Raw genomic sequence first — 8,735 nt, 5'->3', positions numbered from 1 at the left:
CCCAACCATCACTTCTCTCTAATTCTAAAACATTTCCATCACTCTGAATTAAAACACCTTCCTCAGTAAGTAGTTTCCAATATTCCCTCCCCTCAGCCCCTTGCAAATACTATCTACATTCTGTATCTATGGATTTTATCTATTCTGGATATTTTATATAAATGGAATAAAACATGATGTGACCTTTTGTATCTGTCTTATTCTTTCACTCCTTTTTATGGCAGAATAGTGTTCCATTGTATTATGTAACAAAGGTTTTTTGTCCATTCATCTGTTGATGGATATTTGTGGTGTCCATCTTTTAGCTATTGTATATAATGCTGCTATGAACATGCTTATACATGTGCATATATACTCATTGGTGCTTATATGAGCAGTTTTCAATTCTTTGGGGTGTCAGAGACTGTTGAGGCTGCTGTAACAAAATACCATTGACTGCGTGGCTTGTTGTTCAGTCACTCAGTCATGTCCAGCTCTTTGTGATTCCATGGACTGCAGCACGCCAGGCTTCCCTGTCCATCACCAACTCCCAGAGCTTGCTCAACCTCATGTCCATCATCTCACCCTCTGTCGTCCCCTTCTTCTCTTGCCCTCAATCTTTCCCAGTATCAGGGTCTTTTCCAATGAGTCAGTTCTTTGCATCAGGTGGCCAAAGTATTGGAGTTTCAGCTTCAGCTTCAGCCCTTCCAATGAATATTCAGAGTTGATTTCCTTGCTGTCCAAGAGACTCTCAAGAGTCTTCTCCAACACCAGAGTTCAAAAGTATGAGTTCTTTGGCGCTCAGCTTTCTTTATGGTCCAACTCTCACATCCATACATGACTACTGGAAAAACCATAGCTTTGACTAGACAGACCTTTGTGGGCAAAGTAATGTCTCTGCTTTTTAATACACTATGTTGGTCACAGCTTTTTTTCCAAGGAGCAAGTGTCTCAATTTCATGGCTGCAGTCACCGTTCGCAGTGATTTTGGAGCCCAAGAAAATTAAGTCTGTCACTGTTTCCATCGTTTCCCCATCTATTTACCATGAAGTGATGGGACCGGATGCCATGATACTCATTTTCTGAATGTTGAGTTTTAAGCCAGTTTTTTCACTCCTTTCACTTTCATCGAGATTTTAAAGTTGTTACAAAGAGTGGCCACTAGGCGGCAGCATTTCTTCATGCCCAACTGGCTCCTCTCGCAGGCAGAGCCTTAAGGAAGATCCTGTGGCCCGATCGTGTGGAGGGCAGCGCGACGGAAGACACGCTCAAGGCTTGTGTCTCATCTCATTCTTTCTTCCCCTTCCCCTTTATTCCCCAAAGCACATCCCAGTTCCTGGAACACCACTCTGTGGAGGGTGCTATCACCGTAGGTGGGGCGACCATAAGGAAGGGGGCTGGCGGGGGGATCCCCAGCCCAGAGGGCACATGGATCCCAGGGAACTTTTCAAAGCTCTTCCAGCCCAGAGGCTCCACCGTTCTTTGGATGCAGTAGGCTTGGTTTCTCTGCCAGAGGGCCCGCCTGGATCCAGAGACTGGGGACTCAGTCTCAAAGTAAGAAGCACTCCAGGTCCATCATGAGGACACATTGCCTGCCTCATCCTCCCAGCTCCCTCAGCTCCACTCTAGCCTTGGTACCAAAGCCTGCTCTGGCTCCAGGGATGTGATACCAGCCCAGGTCACCATGGCCTAAAGGAATAGAGTTAGCATTTCTTGTGTGTTTTCTTTTTCTACCTTAAAAAAGTTTGAATTTTTTTAAGATGAAGTTTTCTATATAGATATAGAACAATGCTGTGGGTGGTTGGGTTTTTTTTTTTTTCCCTCCTTTTTGATCTATAGCAACTTGATTCCCTTATGCAGAGATGTATGTATTTTCTTGTTTGGGTTCTTTTCTTATATAGGTTATTATAGGATGTTGTGTAGGATTGCATTACACAGTGGGTCCTTGTGGCTTATTTTATAAATAGTAACATGCATATGTTAGTCTGAACCAGCTCATTCTTCCCTGCCCCACACCTTTCTTTTTTGGTAACCCTTAGTTTCTTTTCTAAGTCTGTGAGGCTGTTTCTCTTTGGTAGAGAAGTTCATTTGTATCCATTTTTAGATTCAATCTAGAAGTAATATCACATGATACTTGTCTGTCTCTCCTACTTCACTTAGTATGATCATCTCTACATTTCCTCCTTTTTTTTTTTGCTGAGTAATGTTACATTGTGTTTATGTACCTCATCTTCTTCATCCATTCATCTGTCCTTGTAACTACTACCCTATAATAACATGGGTACCAGTGTCTTTTAAAATTTTGATTTTTTCTGGCTCTATACCCAGGCGTGGGATTGCTTGGTCCTAAGGTACTTCTTTTAATTTTGTAAAAGAACCTCAATATTGTTCTCCTTAGTGGATGTAACAATTTAAATTCCAAGAACAGTGCAGAAGTTTCCCTTCTCTCTATACCGGCTCCAGCATTTCTGGTTGGAGATTGTTGAGATGGCCATTCAGACTGGTATCTCATTGGACCAGTTTGCCTTTCTCTAAGTAAAGTAATGCCAGCAAAGTAATGTTTAAAAGTAATGCTCATGGCTTCAACAGTCCATGAACCGAGAACTTCCAGATGTTCAACCTGGATTTAGAAAAGGCAGAGGAATCAGAGATCAAATTGCCAACATCCATTGGATCATAGAAAAAGCAAGAGAATTTCAGAAAAAACATATACTTCTGCTTTATTGACTATGCCAAAGCCTTTGATTCTGTGGATCACAAGAAACTGTGGACAATTCTTCAAGAGATGGGAATACCAGACCACCCGACCTGCCTCCTGAGAAATCTGTATGCAGGTCAAGAAGCAACAGCTGGAACTGGACATGGAACAACGGACTGGTTCAAAATTGAGAAAGGAGTACGTCAAGGCTGTATGTTGTCACCTGCTTATTTAACTTATATGCGGAGTACCTCGTGCGAAATACCGGGCTGGATGAAGCACAAGCTGGAATCAAGATTTCCGAGAGAAATATCAATAACTTCAGATATGCAGATGACACCACCCTTATAGCAGAAAGCGAAGAGGAACTAAAGAACCTCTTGATGAAAGTGAAAGAGGAGAGTGAAAAAGTTGGCTTAAAACTCAACATTCAGAAAAATAAGATCATGGCATCTGGTCTCATCACTTCGTGGCAAATGGATGGGGAAAAAATGGAAACAGTGGCATTTTTTTTTCTTTATTTTTTTTCTTTATTTTCTTGGGCTCCAAAATCGCTGCAGGTGGTAAGTACAGCCATGAAATTAAAAGACGCTTGCTCCTTAAAAGAAAAGCTATGACAAACCCAGACAGCGTTTTAAAAAGCAGAGACATTACTTTGCCCACAAAGGTCTGTCTAGTCAAGGCTCTGGTTTTTCCAGTAGTCATGTATGGATGTGAGAGGTGGACCATAAAGAAAGCTAAGCACCGAAGAACTGATGGTTTTGAACTCTGGTGTTGGAGAAGACTCTTGAGAGTCCCTTGGACATCAAGGAGATCCAACCAGTTCATCCTAAAGGAGATCAGTCCTGGGTGTTCATTGGAAGGACTGATGCTGAAGCTGAAACTCCAATACTTTGACCATCTGATGTGAAGAAATTATTCACTGGAAAATACCCTGATTCTGGGTAAGATTGAAGGCAGGAGGAGAAAGGGACGACAGAGGTTGGATGGCATCACCAACTCAATGGACCTGAGTTTGAGCAAGCTCTAGGAGTTGGTGATAGACAGGGAAGCCTGGCATGCTGCAGTCCATGGGGTCACAAAGAGTCAGACACGACAGAGTAGCTGAACTGAACTGAACTAGAGTCCTGATGTATGCAGTCCCTGGCCAATCAGTTTAAAAATCATGTCAGCCTGCCAATATTTATGGCTCTCTTTTTGATCTCCCAGCTGTTGAATTTTGTTATGATATTGAGTCTCCATCCCCTGACCTTTTCTCATGACTTCAGACCATTGTCTAAGGACCAGATGTATGTTCTAAAGTTAATGGACCACCTGGTGTTTTTCACCTTGATCAGTTTCTGATTGTCCTGTCATGGGTTTGGGTGTTTCATGGCCTTCAGGTCAAGGGGACATGAAGACACTCTCTTTGAAAGTCAAGAAAATGGAACAGCCTGTGTAGTTATAGATCACTGGAGTGAAATGCTTATGTGAAAAATAAGTGGAGATTGGAATTAGGTTTTTAGAAAAAGAAACAGGCTTTTTTTCTTTTGGCCCTACACTGACTACCTGATACTTTTCTATCTCGCTAGGACCTAGATGAATCTGACCTCCAGCAGATCCTGAGTCTCATTGTATGTTGATTTTAGTGTATTATTGATGTAGGATATAGATGGGCTCCAGGTTAGACATTTATAACTGGCCTCCTGTTTGCATTTCATGGGACATGAAGAAGAGGGCTTCAGGCTGGATGCTTACAACTGTTAGCATTTCTGAGAGAAGAGATAAGTGGGCTTCAGTCTAGGTATTTACAGTCAGCCTCCTGTTTGCCCTTTGAAATGGAAGTCACAACAGAGAGTAAATAGCCAGTGTTTGTCTCTTTGTAAACACATTAAGGTAAGAGTCACGGCAAGGACAAAGACAGAGAGAGGGCGAAAGCTTGTGTGAGTACAGGATTCAGGGAGCTCTGCCCCCCACTCTTCTGGGACACGGGAGGCACTGCACACACACAGCAAGGCTTCTTGTGGGTCAGAACTGAAGAGAGAATGCCAGGCCATACGAGTCTTGCTCCTCCCAGAAGCCTTCACTTCGAGATCCATCTTGGCTGAGGGGTGAGTGTGCACCCAGGGGAGGGTCCCAGGGTAGGTCAGGTGTGGGAAAAGAAACCAGATAATTGGGTTGAAGGATGACAAATGCCCAGAAGAGCTGCCCTGTATAAATGACTTAACCACCTCTTTACTGTGCTCCCCCTCACTGGGGGTGGTGGGGGACACCCTCACCCTTTCTCTGCCTTGCTTCTATCTTAACAAACCATTTCTCGATGTGCTCACCCACTTGTTGTTATGCTATGTGTCTAATAATAAATTTTATACATTTTTCACTGGGGGCAAGGATCTGGGAAAAAATAACCCTTGCTGGTCTGGTGGCTAGGATTCCTGGTTCTCATCCAGGCTTCCCAGGCTCCATTCTTGAGCAGGGAATTAAGATCTCACTTCACATCACTGCTCTCTGCTAACTTGATTATTATATTAAGTGACACACCAACCGTTGGCCATGAACCAACAGGAAGAACCAAAAAAAGGTAAAAAGGAGGTGGCACCCCACTACCTCGTAAAAACCCCGCCCTCCCCCTAAATGTGCCTGCCTCCCTAGGATTAGCCTCACTCCCCCTCCCTTTGTCTTCACTGTTTAAAATCAAAGCAGTCTCTCCAGGTGGGTGAGAAGTTGAGCTGTGAGCTCTGTTCCCACTTCTCAGTTTTGGCCTCTGAACAAAGTCTGTTCTGTGTTCGCCTCAGCTTTGGTTTCATAATCACCTACTTGAACCCGAATGGAAAAAGGAAACCTTCCTTGTTGAGGCAGAGAGCCTTGGCCAAGCTAGGGCCCGAGCAGGGTCCATGGACTGACTTGGTGACAGTCTGTAAGGGGACGGTAGTCTCTACCTGGGGCGGCAGGTGGAGGGCGCACCTACAGCCCCAGCACTGCTGTGGTCAGCGCGGCCCCCCAGGCCTGGACTGTGCTCTCGTCCCCACACCCTGACGGCACCCGACGGTCTGACCTGGTGATGGGGGCTACCGGGCGCGCGGTCAGGAGGGGCCCAGAAGCAGCAGCTGGAGCCAGGTCGGCTGAGCCTCCTCATGGGCAGTGGGTGTCCTGGGTGTCAGGACTTGGTATGCAGGAAACAAGCAGAGCCGTAGAAGCTCATGTGCGCTGTGGGATTGAAACCCACGTGCAGGGCAAGAGCTCCCACTGGACCCTGGGTTGGAAGCTTCTGGACAGGTGAGGGCCACAGTAGTGCTTCTTCACCAGGTCCTCCAGGCCTCCCTGGTGGGCACAGCTGGACCCACACCCCACAGGCTCCCCGACCTGGAGCCTGAAGGGCCAATGCTGGCAGGGCCTGGGGACGGGAGCAGTCACTCCACCAACCACCACACTGAGCCCGTCCCAGGCTCTGCTGCAAGTCTCCTTGCCTTTGCTCTCCGGGGCCTGCAGTGAGTCCCATCCTGGTGGTGTTCTGTGGAATTTCCATGAGGCCCCTTCCTGCCCTTTTCCGAGCAAATGATTAGTCAGTCTGTGCTACCATCAGCCCACAAGCAGGCTGAGAGGCTGAGGCTCTGAAAAGCCAAGTGACCCACCCAGAAGATAGACGTGTGGCCATGGAATGGGGTGTGTGTCCCCTGCCCAGTGTGAGTGCCCACCCACAGCAGGTTCACATGTGCCCCCTTCACCCCCACCCAGGGTGAGTGCCTGCTCACAGCAGGTTCACATGTGCCCCCTTCACCCCTGCCCAGGGTGAGTGCCCACTCACAGCAGGTTCACATCTGCCCCTTCACCCCCACCCAGGGTGAGTGCCTGCTCACAGCAGGTTCACATCTGCCCCCTTCACCCCTGCCCAGGGTGAGTGCCTGCTCACAGCAGGTTCACATCTGCCCCTTCACCCCCTCCCAGGGTGACCCCCCCCTGCTCACAGCAGGTTCACATCTGCCCCCTCACCCCTGCCCAGGGTGAGTGCCTACTCACAGCAGGTTCACATCTGCCCCCTCACCCCTGCCCAGGGTGAGTGCCTGCTCACAGCAGGTTCACATGTGCCCCCTTCACCCCTGCCCAGGGTGAGTGCCCACTCACAGCAGGTTCACATGTGCCTCCTTCACCTCCTCCCAGGGTGAGTGCCCACTCACAGCAGGTTCACATGTGCCTCCTTCACCTCCTCCCAGGGTGACCCCCCCTGCTCACAGCAGGTTCACATCTGCCCCCTTCACCCCTGCCCAGGGTGAGTGCCCACTCACAGCAGGTTCACATGTGCCTCCTTCACCTCCTCCCAGGGTGACCCCCCCTGCTCACAGCAGGTTCACATCTGCCCCCTTCACCCCTGCCCAGGGTGAGTGCCCACTCACAGCAGGTTCACATGTGCCTCCTTCACCTCCTCCCAGGGTGACCCCCCCCTGCTCACAGCAGGTTCACATCTGCCCCCTCACCCCTGCCCAGGGTGAGTGCCTACTCACAGCAGGTTCACATGTGCCCCCTTCACCCCTGCCCAGGGTGAGTGCCTGCTCACAGCAGGTTCACATGTGCCCCCTTCACCCCCTCCCAGGGTTGACCCCCCCTGCTCACAGCAGTTCAATCTGCCCCCTCACCGCCTGCCCAGGTGAGTGCCTGCTCACAGAGGTTCACTGCCCCCTCACCCGCGCCAGGTGAGTGTCTCTCACAGCAGGTTCACCATGTGCCCCCTCACCCCCTCCAGGGTGACCCCCCCTGCTCACGCAGGTTCACATCTGCCCCCTCACCCCTGCCCAGGGTGAGTGCCTACTCACAGCAGGTTCACATCTGCCCCCTCACCCCTGCCCAGGGTGAGTGCCTGCTCACAGCAGGTTCACATGTGCCTCCTTCACCCCCTCCCAGGGTGACCCCCCCCTGCTCACAGCAGGTTCACATCTGCCCCCTCACCCCTGCCCAGGGTGAGTGCCTGCTCACAGCAGGTTCACTGCCCCCTCACCCCTGCCCAGGGTGAGTGTCTGCTCACAGCAGGTTCACATGTGCCCCCTTCACCTCCTCCCAGGGTGACCCCCCCTGCTCACAGCAGGTTCACATGTACCCCCTTCACCCCTGCCCAGGGTGAGTGCCCACTTACAGCAGGTTCACATGTGCCCCCTTCACCCCCTCCCGGGGCAGCTCACAGAGCCTCCTCTTAGGGGGACTCACTCACCGTCTTTTACCAGGACTCCTGTCTCACATCCTGTCCTGGGATCATCCGGAAGGCTTGTCCCTCTGAGGTGGATTCAGTCTCTCGTCAGCAGGGCCGCTTTCCCGGTCACACTCACCACCTGCTCACCCACTCCGCGCTCAGACCAGAAAGGCCCCCTTGGGCCCCACGCCCCCTGGCTCCGCCTGCGTGCTCACTCCCCTCCGGCCTGGCCCTTCCCTCTCACCGCCCCTCCTGCAGGGTCTCCAGGAGCTCCCACTGCCCGGGGCAGGCTTTCTGCTCTGTCCTGGGGAGGCCTCCGTGGTGTCAGGTGGGGCCTCCCTCACACAGCACAGCGGCCACACCCGCCTCCTGACCTCCTCACTCTGCATGGGCCCAGGGTGGCCACAGGGCCCCTGGTGCTCATCTTATCCTGGCACTGCCGGCGGGGGAGCACTCTGCGCCTGCTGCACAGGGGGCGCTCGTTCACACGCCCCTCCCAGGAGCACAGGGTTCTGGTGGGCAGGCTCCTCCAAGGGCATGGGGCTCACCTGGGCAGTACCCGCAGGGCTCATCACCCAGGAAACAGTACAGGGTGCCCTCACTGCAGAGCACCCCCAGTCCACCTGTTGGTCAGGTCTGACCCTGAGCCCCTCAGAGCAGGACCTGAACTAACAAACAGCTGCTCCTGGACAGTTCAGTTACCCTGGGCTTCACTATGCAGTCTCCCTCCACTGAGTCTTCCAGAGACTTCCACTGCACCTGGGCACTGGGCCCTGTCTTCACACCCCACCCCTCCCCTCCCTGACACATTAGGAGAAGGTCCTCTTGAAATTACCTCCCGCTTGTGGGCCAGATAAAATGATTAGAAAACAAGCCAGAGCTCCAGCCTGGGTGAATCCT

The sequence above is a fragment of the Cervus canadensis genome, chromosome 21, assembly GCF_019320065.1.
Source record: "Cervus canadensis isolate Bull #8, Minnesota chromosome 21, ASM1932006v1, whole genome shotgun sequence".
Lineage (NCBI taxonomy): Eukaryota > Metazoa > Chordata > Mammalia > Artiodactyla > Cervidae > Cervus > Cervus canadensis.
Note: the sequence above shows the minus strand (reverse complement) of the source record.